Source organism: Mobula birostris, chromosome 18 (assembly GCF_030028105.1).
Source record: "Mobula birostris isolate sMobBir1 chromosome 18, sMobBir1.hap1, whole genome shotgun sequence".
NCBI lineage: Eukaryota > Metazoa > Chordata > Chondrichthyes > Myliobatiformes > Myliobatidae > Mobula > Mobula birostris.
The window spans coordinates 52625770-52647423 of record NC_092387.1 but is presented as its reverse complement, the minus strand read 5'-3'; the positions used below and the strand labels follow the sequence as shown (position 1 = coordinate 52647423).

Sequence of the window (21654 nt, the reverse complement as noted above, 5' to 3'; positions counted from 1 at the left end):
TCTTTCTCTCCATCTTGCTCACAGCTCCTGATGGAGAGTCCCTATGTTCGAATAGACTTGCTCCCTCTCCCTCGATGCTATTAGAGGATGGTTTGTGGGTTGTACTCTGTAGTTCACGTTATGATGTGTTTTTGGTTTCTGGTCACACCTTTTTCTGTTGCTAGTTTGGATAACATTGAATTGCGGTGGCCTGCAGATAACGAACACTGAGCTTGAGCTGAACTGAATTATGCCTGAATTCTTTTGATTTTGTGGTTTATGTAGTGTTTTTCACTTGGTTTTTTTTTGTTGCCATTTCTGTATTTTTTTCACGCATGGGTGGGGACTGATGTTTTCCTTGAATGGGTTCCATGGTTTTCTTGGTTTCATGGTTTTTTTTTTTTGCGTGTTGTGCCAGACAGTCAGCCGTTCTTGTCTGGTGCGAGCTGTCAGGATTGGTCTCCTTTCAGATTAACCGGGTCACGATATGAACGTTCCTGACTCGCCCCTTTTTTTTATTACGAGGCTGAGTGGCTAGCTCGACGCTCAACCCAGCGCGGATGGAAAGCGTGCTTGGGGGGTGGCCCGACTTGGATTCGAACTCGGGAGCCTTTGCTCTGGAGTCTGGCGCTGATGCCATTGCGCCACCAGCCGGCCTGTTTCATGGCTGTCTGTGGGGAAGGCAAGCCTCAGGATCGTATGCTGCGCACATACTTTGATAATGAATGTATTTAAACTATGGCATTTTATACCCATTCCCTCACCCAAATGTATTAAAATATTTTGGATTCATGCATTGAATCCCTGACATTGGCTCATAGGGGAAAGGATGTAGGAGGTTATCAAAAATGTTCTGGGTTTTAGCTATCAAATGTTACAATTATATTCTCTACAGGAAGAACACAGCAAGTCAAGCAGCATTTGTAGGGGGAAAGGAACTGTTGATGTTTCAGAGCCTGACGTAGGGTTTTGAGCCACAACATCGACAATTGCTTTACCCACACAGTCTCAAATTCACATTTATTTATCACACATCCATTGAGGCCTACAAGGAAATGCGTTATTTGCATTAACAACCAACAGGATGTGTTGGGGCCAGCCCGTAAGTGTCAGCACACACTCTGGCGCCCAACATAGCATGCCCTCAATACTCAGCAGAACAACAATAATATAGAATACAATAAGCAACAAACCAACAACAGCAAAAGAAGCTGCTTTCCTCCCTTCCACCAACCCACACGCTCGAACAGTCCTTCAGGCAAATGCTGCCTGACTCGCTGAGTTCCTCCAGCAGACTATTTGTAGTTCTAGATCCCAGCATCTGCAATCTCAGGTGTTTTTTAAATTATTAAATAATTGCCTCGTAATAGAATTATTGCATTCCCATGGAGATCCAAAAGACTGCAGATGCTGGGATCCGGGGCAAGTAAACATGGCCTGATGCAGTATCTTGACCCAAAACATCAACCACTCCTCTGCTTCCAGATGTGCAGCCTGACCTGCTGAGTTCCTCCAGCAATCTGTTGATCTCTTCAGTTTATTTACAGGTGAGAGCTAGAAACCACTGGATACAAAGGTGCAGATCACAAGCAATCAACAAAATAGTCTATATAGGATCTGAACACTTAATCTGGGCAAAAGCTATATTTGTGGTGTTTGGCACTTTAGAAAATGTTTTCAAAGATCAAAATAAAGTTATAATTAAAGTACATACTGTATGTCACCATATGCCACCCTGAGATTCATTTTCTTATGGACATTCACAGTAGAACAAAGAAATACATTAGAATCAATGTAAGCACACACCACAAAGACACACAAACACCCAATGTGCAAAAAAAGACAAAACTATGCAAATACAAAAAACAACAATAACAATAATAATAAATAAATAACTGAGAATATGAGTTGCAGTGTTCTTGAAAGTAAGTCCATGGGTTGTGGAATCAGGTAGATTAGGACTGACACTGTGGGCTTATCTGCACCCTCAAAGTTCAAAGTATACTATATATCACACTGAGATTCATTTTCTTGCAGGTACTCTCAGTAAATACAAAGAAACACAAAGGAAGCAATGAAAAAAAAACACACACAACCTTATGGACAAACAAAACTGTGCAAATAGAAAAAGAGAACAAAATGAACATAATAAATAAATAAGCAATACGTATCGAGAACGTGAGATGAAGAGTCCTTGAAAGTGAGTCCATAGGATGAGGAAGCAGTTCAGTATTGAGTGAAGTTATCCCCTCTGGTCCAGAAGGCTGAAGGTTGAGAGGTAATAACTGTTCCAGACCTGGTGATGTGTGTCCTGAGGCTTCTGCACCTCCTTCTATTGTTTATATGTAAAACGTTCCTTTAAATTGCAGGGTGACACCCTGATGCATTTCCTGTTATGAGAATGTATGGTTTCAGTATTACGCAGTGGATGCTGATAGTAATTCTCACACGATTTGCCCTTCCTTAGGTTCAACATTTATTTCCTTAACTCGTCCTCTCACCTCCTCGTTTTGTGCTGTTACCTCTTTCCCTTTATTCTCTTGTCTTCCAACTGAATGCAGACCTGTTCTTTCCGCCTTTCTGCAATTACCCTTGATTAGGACCTCTTTTGTCTCCTAGCTTTGATCAGCTTTAATGAACTTCATTGATCTTCTGCCTCCATAGATGCTACTTGATCTGGTGAGTATTTTTTGCATTCTGTTTCTTTTTAATTTCACTGTAAATGACTGCCTGGCAATAGGTTACAGGAGGGACTATCTTGTATCATGCACTCACAGAGACTGGTTCAACTTAACTTGGACATAGTTAACTTCAATGTGAAGTTGTTATTCTCAAATGACATGCAAAAAAAGCCCAAGTAAAACTGAATGTGTTCGAACATTCTGTTGAGTGGGACATTGCATCATTAATTACTTAAGTAAATTATTTTTACCTTGTGCAACACAGAAACAGAGAAGATTAATTCTTAGGTTGAGGCAGGTAGGTTAAGGTTCAAAGTTCAAAGTTGAAAATAAGATGGCCAGAACAAGTCTTCACCTTAGAGGAGCAGGATTTGATCAAGTTTATTACATGATGAGTGTGAAGTTCAATTGTTTTAGTACTTACATTTGTGATGAGTTGTACTGCTGAGGACAATAATAAACATAGTCATGCCAACACGAGGAAATCTGCAGATGCTGGAATTTCAAGCAACACATGTAAAAGTTGCTGGTGAACGCAGCAGGCCAGGCAGCATCTCTAGGAAGAGGTACAGTCGACGTTTCGGGCCGAGACCCTTCGTCAGGACTAACTGAAAGAAGAGCTAGTAAGAGATTTGAAAGTGTGAGGGGGAGGGGGAGATCCAAAATGATAGGAGAAGACAGGAGGGGGAGGGATGAAGCCAAGAGCTGGACAGGTGATTGGCAAAAGGGATATGAGAGGATCATGGGACGGGAGGCCTAGGGAGAAAGAAAGGGAGAGGGGGGAAGCCCAGAGGATGGGCAATAACGGATGGGGTATGAGGGGGAGTTGGGCATTAATGGAAGTTAGAGAAGTCAACGCTCTGTCCGCCAGAGAAAGCAGGATCTCCCAGTGGCCACACATTTTAATTCCACGTCCCATTCCTATTCTGATATGTCTATCCACGGCCTCCTCTATTGTAAAGATGAAGCCACACTCAGGTTGGAGGAACAACACCTTATATTCCGTCTGGGTAGCCTCCAACGTGATGGCATGAACATTGACTTCTCTAACTTCCATTAATGCCCCACCTCCCCCTCGTACCCCATCCGTTATTGCCCATCCTCTGGGCTCTCCCCCCTTTCTTTCTCCCTAGGCCTCCCGTCCCATGATCTTCTCACATCCCTTTTGCCAATCACCTGTCCAGCTCTTGGCTCCATCCCTCCCCCTCCTGTCTTCTCCTATCATTTTGGATCTCCCCCTCCCCCTCACACTTTCAAATCTCTGACTAGCTCTTCTTTCAGTTAGTCCCGACGAAGGCTCTCGGCCCGAAGCGTCGACTGCACCTCTTCTAAGAGATGCTGCCTGTCCTGCTGCGTTCACCAGCAACTTTTATAAACGTAGTCATATTTCTTTCTTGCCACAAAACAGATCCCTGGAATACTAACAACTGTAAACTAGAATTCTTAAAGAAAAATAACTCACAGTGTTTTATTTACCAATGGGAAATACATTAGCAATGTAACATAATAAAATGAGAATAATAGACTCAGATCCAGTAGAATGTTGAAAATGGATCAGAATCAAAATCATGTTTAATATCACTGGCATATGTCGAGAAATAATGTTGTTTTGCAGCAGCAACACATTACAATATATAATAAAAAATGTGAATTACGTATATATACATATATGTAATAGTTAAATTAAATAAGTAGTGCGAAAAGGTATTGAGGTCGTATTTGTAGGTTCAACGTCCATTCAGAAATCTGATGGCAGAGGGGAAGAAGCCATTTCTGAATTGCTAAATGTGTGCCTTCAGTCTCCTGTACCTCCTTCCTGATGGTAGCAAGGAGAAGATGGCATGTCCTGGGCGATGGGGGTCCTTAGTGATGGGTGCTGCCGTTTTGAGACATCGCTTCTTGAAGATGTCCTGGATGCTTGGGAGGCTGGTGCTCATGACGGAGCTGACAGAGTTCACAACTTTCTGCACCTTATTTTGATCCTGGTGAGTGAATTGGAATCAGAATTAGAATCAGGTTTATTATCACTGGAATATGTAATGAAATTTGATGTTTCATGGCAGCAGTACAGTGCAATGCATTAAATAGACAATAAATTGCAATGAGAAATAGACACTCAATGGCCACTTTATTCGGTACCTCCTGCACCTAATAAAGTGGCCAATGGGTGTACTTTTGTGGTTTTCTATTTATATGCATAAGTAGTGCAAAAAGTTGGGCTGTAATCAAATGAAGTATGATAGAATTTAGGACTGCAGTCCAGGAGAAATGTGTCTGTGTGGAATGTGCTGATAAATTGGATGAGGTTTCTTAGGGTACGTCTCCATTTGCTGATATATTCGTGGCTGTGGTGTTGCTGGTAAATACTAACATTTATTCCCTATCCCTAATGGCCCTTTTGATTGAGTTACTTGCCACATAATTTCAGCAGGCTGTTAAGAGTCAGCCACATTGGAGGGTCTGGAATCACATACCCGGACTGGTAAGGGTTGCAGGATCCTTCTCAGGGCATGTTTCTATGGCAATCTGGTAGCTTTATGGTCACAATGCTAAAGTTATTTCTGAAGATGCACCACAATGCTCTGCAACAGGCCAGCTAATTATGATAACTTCTTTAGCAAGCTCAAGGAAATTGATAATGATTATGTAATTTCATAAGCATTCTTTAATTTCAGATTGATTTAATGAATTAAAAATTATACTTAATGGGGTGAGATTTAAACAGATGAATCAATAGAACTAGAATTATTAGTCCAATAACACAACCCATCTGACACTCTGCCGCCATATCTTCTAGAGTAGTTCGCCAGGAATATTAGTCTGCATTAATAAATTCATATCCCATTATGACTGAAGGTTTAAATTTGTCAATAAACAAATTGGGAAAAATAACCAAGTGTTGGGAACTATTTTTTAAATAAAACTGTTGGTTTATTCATGTCTTTCTGGCAGGAAATCTGCTGAACCTGCCCAATTATTTTCAAAGTTTAAAGTAAATTTATTATCAAAGAACATATATATCACCATAAACTACTCTGAGTTTCATTTTCTTGCAGGCATACTCAGTAAATATAAAGACATACAATAGAATTTAGCCCCTGTTAGACACCAGGTCAACAAAATCTGTTGGCTCTCAACTACCCGCTCATTTCAGGACCCATCCAGAATTAGAGTAAAGAGTGGCTTTGTCAGGCATGTTCTGTGACTGAATCTGTAAATAACTCAATTGATTCCCACGTGTAGAGGGATGGGAAGCAAGGTATGCTGTTTCATGATGTCCCTCAGTCATAAACTAGGCACAAAAAGATGAAGTACCTGTTAAAAGGAAGTATCAGGAAAGAAATAACATTTTGGAAAACTACGGGTAAACATGCAAAGAATCGAGAGCAACACATACAAAATGGTGCAGGAACTCCATAGATGGTGGTCAGGCATCATCTCTGGAGAGGAATAAACAATCGATGTTTCAGGCTGAGTCCCTTCTTTCAGACTGGAAAGGAAGGGGGAAGAAACCAGTATAAGAAAGTAGGGGAGGGGAAGGAATACAGGCTGGCAGGTGATACGTGAAACCTTGTGGAGGAGAAGGTGGGTGGATGGGGAAGGGGTGTGAAGTAAGAAGCTGACAAGTGACAGGTGGAAAAAGGTAAAGGGCTGAAGAAGAAAGAATCTGATAGGAGAGTAGAGTGGATCATGGGAGAAAGGGAAGGAGGAGGGGGGGCCAGGGGGAGGTGTTGGGCAGATGAGATGAAGAGAAGGGATGTGAGGGGAACCAGAATGAGCAATAGCAAAGAACTGAATTAATTTGACCCAGTGTCAGATTATAGAAATACACTTGGGAAAGAACCACCAAAAGGTTGGAATAATCAGTACATGATATGCAGGACTCACTGTGCTTTGAGCTCACCCTGCAAATGATGGAAGGTAGGTTGGCCTGGAGTGAATCTTTGTGGCTGAGATATTAATCAAGAGTTTGAGGGCTGGGATGACCTCTTGCATGATTCATATGGAAAGAAATGAGTTCAATTTCCAGCACAGTAACTCACCCTCTGTGTTGTACGTCATGCCCGTCCAAGAAAGGAAAAGGCCTTTATCCAATCGGTAACCGAGACTGTAATGATAAAGTAAACTCCCTTGCATGTGCTGGGGACCTGAAGCAACAGAAAATGCTGGAGATGTTCAGGTCAGGCGGCATCTGTGGAGAGTATCCTACCTGAAACTACTGTTACACTGTGGTCTCTTCAATACATACCCACTTTGAAGAAGCTTTCTTTGATGCATTTCTGTGAGGCCCTCTCTCACTGCTCCTGTTCTGTGATTTCCGCTACCTTCCTGCCCTTCAACCGCACTCTCATTCAGACTTACTACTACAGCCAGTTGTCTTTCCTCAGTACTTGTCTTCCCTGTCATCTCATTCCGCAAGCTTTATTTCTAGGTCTTCCCAGCCAGGATCTTAGATTCTTGCACAGGATTCCTTGTTTTACCCAACAGTTCTCCAGCCACATTCTGTGCGCTACTCTCTCCGCCATCCAGATGAAAGGTCTTGACATGAAACACAGACTATCCATTTTCATAAGACCATAAGCCCTAGCAACATAATTAGGCCATTTAGCCCGTTGAGCCTACTCTACCATCTTATCATGGATGATTTATTATCCTTCTCAATCCTGTTCTCCTGCCTTTTCCCTGTAACCTTTGGCACCCTGAATAATCAAGAACCTATCAACCTCTGCTTTAAGTATACCCAATGATTTGGCCTTCATAACTGTCAGTGGCAATAAATTCCATAGATTCACCACCTTCTGCCTAAAGAGATTCCTCCTCATCTCTGTTCTAAATGGATGTCCCTCTATTCCGAAGCTGTGCCCTCTGGTCCTAGACCCCTCCATTATGAGAACCATCTTCCCCACATCCACTCTATCTGGGCCTTTTAATATTTGATAGGCTTCAATGAGGTCTTTCCTCTTTCTTCTAAACTCCAGTAACTTCAGGCCCATATGTTAACCCTCTCATTCCAGGAATCACTCTCGTGAACCTCTTCCAGGCCCTCTCAAGCACCAGCACATCTTTTCTTAGATAAGTGGCTCAAAATTGCTCTTAATTCTCCAAATATGGTCTGACCAATGCCTTACAAAGCCTCAGCGTTACATCCTTGATTTTATATTGTAATCCTCTCAAAATGAATGCTGTAATTTACCTTCCTTACCACCGACTCGGCCTGCAATTTCGCTCCATAGATACTGCCTGACCCACAGAGTTCTTCCATCATCTCGTGTGTTAAACTGAAACATTATCTGTCTTTCTCCCCCTGCAGTTGCTGTCTGAATTTTTGTGCTTCCAGGAACCTTTTGCCTGTAGCTGTCAGTTACCTGACCTGATTCTCCATTGCCTCAGTTCCAGTAAACTTCCTTTAATTTCATTAAATTATTTCAATGCACTCTAAATCACTGATCTGATGGGAAGCCCATATCAGTAATTCAATTCTTCAATCACCATTGAACTTTCTCTCCTGGCAATAAGGAGTAGTTATGAACACTGCCCCCATTGTTCACCCAGTTTCTGTGCAGCCCAATGTATTGTGATCAAGGGATCAGTTACTTCTGATTGGAAACGGAGTAGTTCTATTATTTCAGTTACCATGGCAACTTATGGCTCTGATGTGAACACTTCACCTTGTTCATTTGGCTCAAATATAATTGCATTGATTTTGTTGAATAAATAGGGGTGGGAATGGATGTGGGAGGAGGGGTAGGTTATTCATGGGGTGGGGATTTCCAAAGATTTGCAAACCTCAAGTACATTAATATTTCCTTATTTCAAGTAACAGGTATTTACTGAAGCATTATTCCTGAATGGATGTATTGTTTATTTATCTATTGAGGTGGAGTGTGGACTAGCTGCGTCAACCAGCAACTCCTGATTTAACTGTGGCCTAGTCATGGGAAATTTACAATGACTAATTAACCTACCGCTGGTACTTCTCTGGACTGTAGGAGGAAACTGGAGTACCCGGAGGAAACCCACGTGGGCGTGGGGAGAACATACAGGCAATGGCAGGAAATGTGGGTTAGCGAACAGGAGAAACTAGGCAGGAGAACCATCCTCTTTGTCAGTGACTCGAGTGACATAAATTGAGGGTTAGCGTCCACATATTTGGGTCCATAAGACATCGGGGAAGAATTAGGCCTTTCGGCTCATTAAGTCTGCTCTGGGTAGGGTCAAGTCTACATTAGGTCAACTTTGAGCTTTTGTGTAATATTTCCAAATGGTGACAGCTAATTGGTAAGTTGTCTTCCTCCACTTCCAAAAACAGAAAGATATTGAAAAGGACTTGTGACTTGTGTTTCTGTGTCAGTTGTGGCTAAGCAGGGAGTACTTTTGTTTCTGAATTTGAAGGCTATGTGACCACATCCCACTCAAGACTTGAGGGAGGGCTGCACTATCAGAAGGACTCTTTTTCTGGGTGAGATTGATACTGGTTTATTTTTTTTCACTTGCTGATAAGTGTGAGGTGCTACATTTTGGTAGGACTAATCAAAATAGGACATACATGGTAAACGGTAGGGCATTGAAGAATGCAGTAGAACAGAGGGATCTAGGAATAATGGTGCATAGTTCCCTGAAGGTGGAATCTCATGTGGATAGGGTGGTGAAGAAAGCTTTTGGTATGCTGGCCTTTATAAATCAGAGCATTGAGTATAGGAGTTGGGATGTAATATTAAAATTGTACAAGGCATTGGTGAGGCCAAATTTGGAGTATTGTGTACAGTTCTGGTCACCGAATTATAGGAAAGATGTCAACAAAATAGAGAGAGTACAGAGGAAATTTACTAGAATGTTAAGCAACACACATCAAAATTGCTGGTGAACGCAGCAGGCCAGGCAGCATCTCTAGGAAGAGGTACAGTCGACATTTCAGGCCGAGACCCTTCGTCAGGATTAACTGAAGGAAGAGCTAGTAAGAGATTTGAAAGTGGGAGGGGGAGGGGGAGATCCAAAATGATAGGAGAAGACAGGAGGGGGAGAGATGGAGCCAAGAGCTGGACAGGTGATTGGCAAAAGGGATATGAGAGGATCGTTGGACGGGAGGCCCAAGGAGAAGGAAAAGGCGGGGGGGAACCCTGAGGATGGGCAAGGGGTATAGTCAGAGGGACAGAGGGAGAAAAAGGAGAGTGAGAGAAAGAATGTGTGTATAAATTACGGATGGGGTACGAGGGGGAGGTGGGACATTAGCGGAAGTTAGAGAAGTCAATGTTCATGCCTTCAGGTTGGAGGCTACCCAGACAGAATATAAGGTGTTCCTCCAACCTGAGAGTGGCTTCATTTTTACAGTAGAGGAGGCCGTGGATAGACATGTCAGAATGGGAATGGGATGTGGAAATAAAATGTGTGGCCACTAGGAGATCCTACTTTCTCTGGCGGACAGAGCATAGGTGTTCAGCAAAACGATCTTCCAGTCTGTGTCGGGTCTCGCCAATATATAGAAGGACACATCGGAAGCACTGGACACAGTATATCACACCAGCCGACTCACAGGTGCAGTGTCGCCTCACCTGGAAGGACTGTCTGGGGCCCTGAATGGTGGTAAGGGAGGAAGTGTAAGGGCATCTGTAGCACTTGTTCCGCTTACAAGGATAAGTGCCAGGAGGGAGATCAGTGGGGAGGGATGGGGGGGACGAATGGACAAGGGAGTCGCATAGGGAGCGATCCCTGCGGAAAGCAAAGGGAAGTGGGGAGGGAAAGATATGCTTAGTGGTGGGATCCCGTTGGAGGTGGCGGAAGTTACGGAGAATAATATGTTGGACCCGCAGGCTGGTGGAGTGGTAGGTGAGGACCAGGGGAACCCTATTCCTAGTGGGGTGACGGGAGGATGGAGTGAGAGCAGATGTGTGTGAAATGGGGGAGATGCGTTTGAGAGCAGAGTTGATGGTGGAGGAAGGGAAGCCCCTTTCTTTAAAAAAGGAAGGCACCTCCCTCGTCCTAGAATGAAAAGCCTCATCCTGAGAACAGATGCGGCGGAGACGGAGAAATTGTCAGTAGGGGATGGCGTTTTTGCAAGAGACAGGTGAGAAGAGGAATAGTCCAGATAGCTGTGAGAGTCAGTAGGCTTATAGTAGATATCAGTAGATAAGCTGTCTCCAGAGATAGAGACAGAAAGATCTAGAAAGGGGAGGGAGGTGTCAGAAATGGTCTAGAAAGGGGAGGGAGGTGTCAGAAATGGTCTAGAAAGGGGGGGTGCCCATCCTCTGTGTTTTCCCCCCCTCCCCCTTTTCCTTCTTCCCGGACCTCCTGTCCCATGATCCTCTCATATCCCTTTTGCCAATCACCTGCCCAGCTCTTGGCTCCATCCCTCCCCCTCCTGTCTTCTATCATTTTGAATCTCCCCCTCCCCCTCCCACTTTCAAATCTCTTACTAGCTCTTCCTTCAGTTAGTCCTGGCGAAGGGTCTCAGCCTGAAACATCGACTGTACCCCTTCCTAGAGATGCTGCCCAGCCTGCTGCGTTCACCAGCAACTTTGATGTGTGTTGCTTGAATTTCCAGCATCTGCAGAATTCCTTATGTTTACTAGAATGTTATCTGGGTTTCAGCACCTAAGTTACAGAGAAAGGCTGAACAAGTTAGGTCTTTATTCTTTGGAGCATAGAAGGTTGAGGGGGGACTTGATAGAAATATTTAAAATTATGAGGGGGATAGATAGAGTTGATGTGGATAGGCTTTTTCCATTGAGAGTAGGGGAGAGTCAAACAAGAGGACATGAGTTGAGAGTTAAGGGGCAAAAGTTTAGGGGTAACACGAGGGGGAACATCTTTACTCAGAGAGTGGTAGCTGTGTGGCATGAGCTTCCAGTAGAAGTGGTTGAGGCAGGTTCAATTTTGTTATTTAAAAAAAAAATTGGATAGGTATATGGACAGGAAAGGAATTGAGGGTTATGGGCTGAGTGCAGGTAGATGGGACTAGGTGAGAGTAAGCGTTCGGTACAGACTAGAAAGGCCGAGATGGCCTGTTTCCGTGCTGTAATTGTTATATGGTTATATGGTTACTGAGATACATTGAAAAGCTTTTTTTTTTCAGTGCCATCCAGTCAGATCAAAGAGAAAAGATACACTTTATTTGTCACCTGTACATTCAAACAATGGAGTGCATCTGTTGCGTCAAATCAAATCGGCGAGGATTATGCTGGGTACAGACCACAAGTGTCACCATGCTTCTAGTAGCATGCCTACAATTTACTAACCCTAACCTATATGCCTTTGGAATAAGGGAGGAAACCCGAGCACCCAGAGGAAACCCACACAGTCATGGGGAAAACATACAAACTTCTTCTAGACACTGGTATAAATCAAACCCCAATCAGTGATTGTTGGTGTGTAAATCAGTTGTGCTAACTTCTGTGCTATGAGCCTACCATATCAAATTGTACCACATATAAATACACCGAGGTAATAAAAGAAAAGGGAATGCTGAATAATCACTCAATGCCCACTTTATTAGGTGCGCTTTTACACCTTGTTAATGCAAATATCTAATTAGCAAATCATGTGGCTGCAACATTCTTTGGGGCATCATGGTAGAGCTGTGGTTAGCACCGTGCTATTACAGCTTGGGGCATCGGAGTTCAGAGTTCAACTCCAACACCATCTATAAGGATCTTGTACGTCCACCCCGTGAACGCATGGGTTTCTTCCAGGTGCTCTGGTTTCCTCCCACATTGCTGGTTAGGTAGTTAATTAGTCATTGTAAATTGCCCTGTGATTAGGCTAGGGTTAAATAGGTGGGTTGCTTTGCACTGGGCCAGAAGGGCCTGTTCTGCATTGTATCTCAAAATGAATAATTAAATAACTCAATGCATAAAAACATGCAGGCATGGTCAGAAGATTCAGTTGTTTTTCATACCAAATATGAGAATGGGGAAGAAATGTGATCAGAGTGACTTTGACCATGGAATGATTGTTGGTGCCAGAAGGGGTGGTTTGAGTATCTCAGAAGCTGTTCATCTCCTAGGGTTTTCACACATAACAGTCTCTAGAGTTTACAGAGAATGGTGAGAAAACCCAAATAAAGACATCCAGCAAGTGGCAGTTCTGTGGATGGACGTGCCTTACTAATGAGAGACGTCAGAGGAAAATGGCCAGGCTGGTTCAAGCTGATGGAAAGACAACCGTAACTCAAATAACCACGTGTTACAACAGTTTTGTGCAGAAGAGCATTGCTGAATGCACAACATATCAAACCTTGAAGTGAATAGGCTGCAGCAGCAGAAAACCATGAACTTTCACTCAGTGGCCACTTTATTAGGTACAGGAGGTAGTTAACAAAATGGGCACTGAGTGTGAAGTAGCAGCTACAACAAACTGTCCAGTACAGGTAAGCAAATAAAGTGCAAAGGCCACAAAAATGTAGATTGGAAGATCAGGAATTTTATCTTTAATGTATCAGTGATTTGATCAAGTGTCTGATAACAGTCGGGTAGAAACTAGCCCCAAGTTTGGTGATACGTGCCCTCAATCCTTTGTATCTTCTGCCCGATGGAAGGGGGGAGAAGAGAGAATGACCAGAATCGGAGGGGTCCTTAGTTATGTTGGCTGCTTTCCTGAGGCAGCGGGAAATGTAGATGGAGTCAATTTAGAGGAGACTGGTTTTAAGCTGAGGCCGTAGAAGCTGATATAGAGGATGCCACAGCATGAATTTTAGAAGAGCAGGCATTATTCTCCAGTGTTCTGGGGCCAATATTTATCCTTCAATCCCTATCTACATATCTGATTATTTGGATATGGTCGTATTGCTGTTTGTGGGAGCTTTCCGTGCACACAAAGTAGACGCACAACAGGTTCTGCAGGTGCTGGAAATTCAGAGTTATGTACACAAAAGGTCAACTCTTTATTCCTTTCCATGGATGCTGCCTGACCTTCTGAGTTCTTTCAGCATTCTTTGTTTGTTACTGTGCACACAAAATAGTTGTTTCTTGTCCTGAAATAATAGCTGCAGATGATCTGGAAATCTTCTGAGAAAGGCTACAGAGTTGCAAGTCTGGTTTGCAAAATCTAAATTTAGATGGAGTATTGATAAAGTAACATAGCAACAACAGTACTGTATATAGTCATAGGGGATTTCAATATGCAGGTAGATTGGAAAAATCAGGTTGGTGCTGGATCCCAAGAGAGGGAATTTTTACATTTCCTATGAGATAGCTTTTTAGAGCAGCTCATGGTTGAACCCACTGGGGAATCAGTTATTCTGGGTTGGGTGTTGTGCAATGAACCAGAAATGATGAGAGAGCTTAAGGTGAAGGAATTTTTAGCGGTAATTGATCATAATATGATCAAATTCACCCTGCAATTTAAGAAGGAAAAGCCAGCTGTATCAGTATTAAAGTGGAGTAAACAGAATTACAGAAGCACGAGAGAGGAACTGGCCAAAATTGATTGAAAAGGAACACTAGCAGGGATGACGGCAGAATATCAATGGCTGGAGCTTCTCGAAGCAATTTGGAAGATGCAGGATAGATAAACCGCAAAGGAGAAGAAGAATTCTAAAGGCAGGATGATGCAACCGTGGCCAACAAGAGAAGTCAAAGCCAACATAAAAACGAAACAAAAATTAGTGGGAAGCTTTTAAAAAACAACAGAAGGCAACTAAAAGGTCATAAAAAGGAAAAGATAGAATATAAAGGTAAGCTAGCCAAAAATATTAAAGAGAATACTGAAAGTTTCTTCAGACATGTGAGGTATAAAAGAGAGGTGAGAGTAGATACAGGTATCAGAGTACTGGAAAATAATGCTGGAGAGGTAGTAATGAAGGGCAAGGAAATGGCGGATGAACTGAATAAGTATATTGCATTAGTCTTCACTGTGGAAGATGCTAGCAGTATGCAGGAAGTTCGAGAGTGTCAGGGCAGAAGTGAGTTAAGTTGCCATTACTAAGGAGAGGTTGCTTGGGAAACTGAAAAGTCTGAAGGTAGATAAGTCACCTGGACCAGATGGTCCAGACCTCAGGGTTCTGAAAGAGGTGGCAGATGAGATTGTGGAGGCTTTAGTAATGTTCTTTCAAGAATCAATGGATCCTGGCATGGTTCCAGAGGAATGGAAAATTGCAAATGTCATTCCACTCTTCAAGAAAGGAGAGAGGAAGAAGAAAGGAAACTTAAGGCCAGTTAGTCTGACCTTAGTGCTTAGGAAGATGTTAGAGTTGATTGTTAAGAATGTGGTTTCGGGGTACTGGAGGGCAAAGTCTGCATGGTTTCCTAAAGGGAAAATCTAACCTGACAAATACGTTGGAATTCTTTGAAGAAACAGCATGTAGGATAGACAAGCGAGAATCAGTTGATGGTGTATACTTGGATTTTCAGAAGGCCTTTGATAAGATGATACACATGAGGCTGCATAACAACGTAAGAGCCCATGCTATTACAGTAAAGATACTATCATGGATAGAGCATTGGCTGATTGGCAGGAGGCGAGGAGTGGCAATAAAGGGAGCCATTTCTGGTTGGCTGCTGGTGATTAGTGTTCCACAACTTCTGCTTTGGGAGCACTTCTTTTTACGTTATATGGTAATGATTTGGATGATGGAATTGATGGCTTTGTAGCCAAGTTTGTGGATGATATTAATATAGGTGAAGGGGCAGTTTGTGCTGAGGAAGCAGAGAGGGTACAGGAAGACTTAGACAGATTAGGAAAATGAGCAAAGAAGTGGCATATTGAAAACAGTATCGGATCATGCACTTAGGTAATAGGAACAAAAGTATAGACTATTTTCTAGATGGAGTGAAAATTCAAGAATCTGATGTGCAAAGGGACTTGGAAGTCCTTGTGCAGGATTCCCTAAAGGTTAATTTGCAGATTTGAGTCGGTGGTGAGGAAGGTAAATTAAATATTAGCATTTATTTTGAGAGGACTAGAATATAAAAGCAAGGTTGTAATGCTGAGGCTTTTTAAGGAACTGGTGAGGCCTCGCTTGGAGTATTGTGAGCAATTTAGGGTTCCTTATCTAAGAAAGTAAGTGTTGACATTAGAGAAGGTTCAAAGGATGTCCATGAAAAGATTCCCGGATTGAAAGGCTTATCATATGAGGAGCATTTGATGGTTCTGGGCCTGTGCTCACTGGAATTCATAGGAAGGGGGGGAGGAATCTTATTGAAACATATTGAATGTTGAAAGGCCTTGATAGAGTGGATGTGGAGAGGATGTTTCCAATAGCAGGGGGGTCTAAGACCCAAGGACACATCCTCATAATAGAGGGAAGTCCACGTAGGATGGAGATGGGGAGGAATTAATCCGGCCAGAGTGGTGAATCTGTGGAATTCTTTGCTACAGGCAGCTGTGGAGGCCAAGTCATTGGGTATATTTAAGACCAAGGTTGATAGATTCTTGATTAGTCAGGGCATGAAGAGATAGAGGGAGAAGGCAAGAGACTGGGGCTGAGAGGGAAATGGATCAGCCATGACAAAGTAGCGGAGCAGACTCGATGGGCCAAATGGCCTCTTCTTGCTTCTGTATCTTATGTTCATACGGTCTTGTGTACGATAACTGCAGATGGTGCTGCTGGGCTTCTTCAAAATTTGGGCATGTGTTTCCAGTTTGTGATAGGTTGTGATATTTGTGATACAGAAGTAAATAGGTTGGTAAGGAAAGCATAGAGCACACTTGCTTTCACTGGTTGGAGTACTGAGTACAAAAGTGGGTAGCTGCATAAAAGTTTGGTTAGGCCACACTTGGAGTATTGTATACCGTTCTGTTCACCCCGGTACAGGAAGGATGTGGAGGTTTTGGAGGGGGTGCAGAAAAGGTTCACCAGAATGATTATTTTAGATTTATGTATTAGGTTAGATTAGATTAGATTACAGGTACATTGGAACAAGTAGTGCTTTGTTTGTGTTAACAATCAACACAATCTGAGGATGTGCTGAGAGAAGCCTGCAAGTGTCAATACATATTCTGATGCAAAGTTACAGCAGACAATTAACCCAACATCCAACACATCCATGAGAAGTGGGAGGAAAAGAGAGCATTTGGGGGTAACCACAAAGTTTGGGAGAAGGTGCCAACTCTACACAGACAGGTAGAATCCAGGCTGATGACACTAACTGCCGTACCACCATACTTAAAAGAAGGTTAGGAGTCAACTACACTGCAAGTCTCCCCTCTCCATGACACCAATGTTGTCCAAGGGAAGGGCATTAGGACCCGTGCCGCTTGGCACCCAGTGTCGTCGCAGAGCAATGTGCGATTAAGTGCCTTGGTCAAGGACACAGCACATGTTGCCTCGGCTGGGGCTCGAACTCACGACCTTCAGGTTGCTAGTCCAATGCCTTAACCACTTGGCCACGTGCCCACACACTCACTCACTCACTCACTCACTCACTCACTCACTCACTCTCTCTCTCTCTCTCTCTCTCTCTCTCTCTCTCTCTCTATATATATATATATATTTGCTATTTATATATTTATAATAAAATTTGCTATTCTAAAAGATTCTTTCATTTTCTTAAGAAAGCTTACGGTTGAATCTTGACAAGCTCAGCTTTACTGAAATGCATCAGTGACCCAGATGGGTTTTTGCTACACTCAATTTGTTTCCTCGTTCCTGCTATTTCATTTCCACATTTTGCTTACGTAAATTTTAATTTCCCAGCTCCTTTAGAGGGATTTGATCTCATGACTCTGGATGAATGGTCCTAAAATCTGATTACTTGTGGAGTAACTTAACTCTTACACAACTGCAAACCCATCTCTGTTGACCCTAGAGAAGGTTGTGGTCCAGAACTGCCAAGGTCCTTCTGCAGACTCAAAAGGGAAACACTGATTGTTATGTTCCCATATTTCCACTGCTTTGTTCATCTTGCTGGTAGACATTGTAGATTTGGAAGGTGGGGTTAGAATAACCTGGGTGACTAACTACAAAGCATTGTGTGGCCGGTGCATTGGCGGCGGGAATGAATGCTTAAGGTGGTGGATGTGTTGTTCCAGCTGGTGGTGAACTTCTTGGGTATTGTTAGAGCTGTCCTAATCCAGGCAAATGACTAAAATGGCATCACGCTCTTGGTAGGTGGCTAAAAGACATTGAGGAGTCAGGAGGTGTAACACTTGCCGCTGAATATTCAGCTCCTGCCCTGCTCATGGTTTTAGGTAACTGGTTTATTCAAGTTACCTATCAATGGTGACTTCAGATTGTTGATGGTGGAGAGCTGGAGATGATGATGCCGTTCTGTATCTTGTTCAGCAGTCAGTCTCTCTCTCTTGTTGGATTTGGTCATATGTTGGACTGTAATGGCTGTTATTTATTGAGATAGGCCCTTCTGGCTCTTTAAGACATGTCGCCCAGTAACCTCTGATTTAACCATAGCCTGATCATGGAAAATTTACAATGACTGATTAACTTACCAACCGCTACATCTGTGGGCAAAATCGGAGCACCCGGAGGAAACCCACATGGTCATGGGGAGAACTTACAGGCAGCGGCGGGAATTGAACCTGGGTCGCTGGTACTGGAAAGTGTTGTACCACCCCATAACATACAAGGAATGTATATTCGTTCATATTACATGCAAACATTTTCTGAGGAATTTTGAATTAATCAGACTCGGGTGTATTATCACTGGCATATGTCATGAAATCTGTTGGTTTGCAGCAGCAGTACAAAGCAAGAGATAACATGTTAGGAAGTTAAATAAATAGCGCAGGAGTCAAATAACAGTGTTCATGAGTTATGGATTGTTTAGAAATCTGATGGTGGAAGGGAAGAAGCTATTCTTAAAGCATTGAGTTTGGGCCTTCAGGTTTCTGGTAGTGGGATTTGAACTCATCACTCAGGACAAATAGTCCTGAAGTCTGATTCCTAATCCACTAACCTAACTCTTACAAAACTGCAAATCTATCTGTTCACCCTAGAGAAGATGGTTGTAATGAGAAGACGGCATATCCTGGATAGTGAGGGACTTTAATGGTGGATGTCACCTCCTTGAGGCATTGCCTTCTGAAGATGTCCTTGATGGTTTGCTTTCCTTCTCAACCCCACTCTCCTGCTTTCACCTCATAACGTTTGATGCCCTGACTAATCAAGAACCTATCAGGCTTTGCTTTAAGTGTACCCATTGGCTTGCCCTCCACAGCCATCTGTGGCAATGAATTCCACAGATTCACCACCCTCTAGATAAAGAAATCCCTCCTCATCTCTGTTCTAAAGGCTCATCTTACTATTCTGAGGCTGTGCACTCTGGTCCTAGACTCTCCCACTTTTGGAAACATCCTTTCCACGTCCACTCTTCTTAGACTTTTCAATATTCAGCAGGTTTCAATGAGATCCCCCCCCCCCCATTCTTTTAAACTCTAATGAGGACAGGCCCAGCGCCATCAAACGCGCTCATATGTTAACCCTTTCATTTCCAGGATCATTTTCGTGAACCCCTTCTCGACCCACTCCAATGCCAGCACATCTTTCTTTTAAAAAATGGAGCACCAAACTGCTCACAATATTCCAAGAATGCCTTGATTACAAGCACACCACTCTTGCTTTGCCTCTACAATTCATCTTTCCCACCTGTGTTTGTCTGCAGGCAAATGGTCCCACAAGATCCAAAGTAAGCAGGGTCTTGATCCAAAATGTCCATCTCCCCTTCGCCTATACAAATACTATTTGACCTGATAAGTTCTTCCAACAGTTTAGTTTCACTCTAAATTGGGACTGGAGGACTGTGACCAGTGGTGTGCCTCAGGGGTCATAATTATTTGCCACCTATTTGGATGAGAATATACGAGGCATGGTTAGTAATCTTGCAGATGAATCTAAAGTATCAGTATCAGAATTAGAATCAGGTTTAATATCATTGGCATATGCCATGAAATTTGTGGCCTTGCAGCAGCAGTATTTTGCATTACAATAGACAATAGCTGCAGGAGTAGGCCATTCGGCCCTTCAAGCCAGCATCGCCATTCACTGTGATCACGGTTGATCATCCACAATCAGTATCCAGTTCCTGCCTTATCCCCATAACCTTTGATTCCACTGTCTTTAAGAGCTCTATCCATCTCTTTCTTGAAAGCATCCAGAGACTTGGCCTCCACAGCCTTCCGGGGCAGAGCATTCCATACATCCACCACTCTCTGGGTGAAAAAGTTTTTCCTCAACTCCGTTCCAAATGGCCTACCCCTTATTCTTAAACTGTGGCCTCTGGTTCTGGACTCACCCATCAGCGGGAACATGCTTCCTGCCTCCAGCGTGTCCAATCCCTTAATGTTTCAATAAAATCCCCTCTCAGCCTCCTAAATTCCAGTGTATACAAGCCCAGTCACTCCAATCTTTCAACATATGACAGTCCCGCCATCCCGGGAATTAACCTCGTGAACCTACACTGCACTCCCTCAATAGCAAGAATGTCCTTCCTCAAATTTGGAGACCAAAACTTCACACATAATAAAAAACTATAAATGACAATAAAAAGTATACATAGAAAAAATTAAATAAGTCATGCTAAAGAGAAGGAAAAAATCCTGAGGTAGTATTCATGAGTTCATCGTCCACTCAGAAATCAGATGCCAGAGGGGAAGAAGCTGTTCTTAAAACACTTGAGTGTGTCGTCAGTTCCTGTATATCCTCCTTGATTGTAGCAATCAGAAACATAGAAACATAGCATAATATGGGCCCTTTGGCCCACAAAGCTGTGCCGAACATATCCTTACAATCGAACTACCTAGGCTTCCCCAGAGCCCTCTATTTTTCTAAGCTCCATGTATCTGTCCAGGGGTCTCTTAAAAGACCCTATCATTTCCGCCTCCACCACCGCTGCCGGCAGCCCATTCCATGCACTCACCACTCTCTGCGTATAAAGCTTACCCCTGACATCTCTTTTGTACCTAATTCCAAGCACCTTAAAACGATGCCCTCTCGTGCTAGCCATTTCAGCCCTGGGGAAAAAGCCTCTGACTATCCACACGATGATGGCATGTCCTGGGTGATGGGGGTCCTTAATGATGGGTGCTGCATTTCTGAGGCATCGCCTTCTGAATTGCCCTTGATGCTGGGGACTCTAGTTTCCGTGGGTGAGTTTACAACTTTCTGCAGCTTTTTCCAATCCTGTGCAGTGGCCCCTCCATACCAGACAGTGATGCAACTGATTAGAATGGTCTACGTGGTGTATCTGTAGAAATTTGCGAGTGTCTTCAGTGACATACCAAGTCTCCTCAATCTCCTAACAAAATTTTAGCTGCTGTCATGTCTTCATTGTATTTGCATCAATACGTTGGGTCCAGGGTAGATACTCACAGATGTTGACACTCAGAGAATTGATACTGCTCACTCTTTCCACTGCTGATCCCTTGATGAGGACTGGAGTGTATTTCCTTGACTTTCCCCTTCCTGAAGTCCACAATCAATTCTTTGGTCATGCTGAGTACAAGTTTGTTACTGCAACACCACTCAACCAGCTGATTTGCCTCGTCCCTGTACACCCCCTTATCACCATCTCAACTTCTGTTGTCACTCCTGTATGCCTCCTCATCACCATCTGGAAGTTCTGTCTTCAGCATATTTATAGATAGCATTTGAACTATGCCTAGCCACACCAACATGGGTGTAGAGAGAGTAGAGCAGTAATCTAACTAAGCACACATCCTTGAGGTGCGCCAGTGTTGATTGTTGGCAAGGAGGAGGTGTTACTTCCGATCTGCACAGACTGTGGTCTCCCGGTGACATAGTCAAGGATCCATTTGCACAGGGATGTACAGAGGCCTAGGTTTTGGAGCCAGTTGATTAGAACTGAGGGTATGATTGTGTTGTATGCTGACCTGTAGTCAGTAAACAGCAAACTGACGTAAGTATTACTAATTGTCCAGGTGATTCAAGGCCAAGTGGAGTACCAGTAAAATTGCAGACATTGTGGGCCTATGTGGCATTAGCCAAATTGCAGCAGGCCCATTCCATGCAGGAGTTGATTCTAGCCATGACCAACCTCTCAAAGCACTTCATCACAGTAGATGTAAGTGCCGCTGAGCAATAGTCATT

General features: G+C 43.2%; 1 protein-coding gene across 1 annotated transcript in view; it reads left to right on the top strand.

The window, feature by feature from the left end:
• The first annotated feature begins 2024 nt into the window (after positions 1-2024).
• The window catches only part of LOC140212122 (PH and SEC7 domain-containing protein 1-like), a 249095-nt gene continuing 229465 nt past the window's right edge, over positions 2025-21654 (top strand). Inside the window, exons 1-2 of the mRNA XM_072282690.1 lie at positions 2025-2257; positions 2599-2658. The gene's annotated coding sequence lies outside the window, so the exon portion shown is untranslated. The remainder of the gene's footprint in view (positions 2258-2598; positions 2659-21654) is intronic.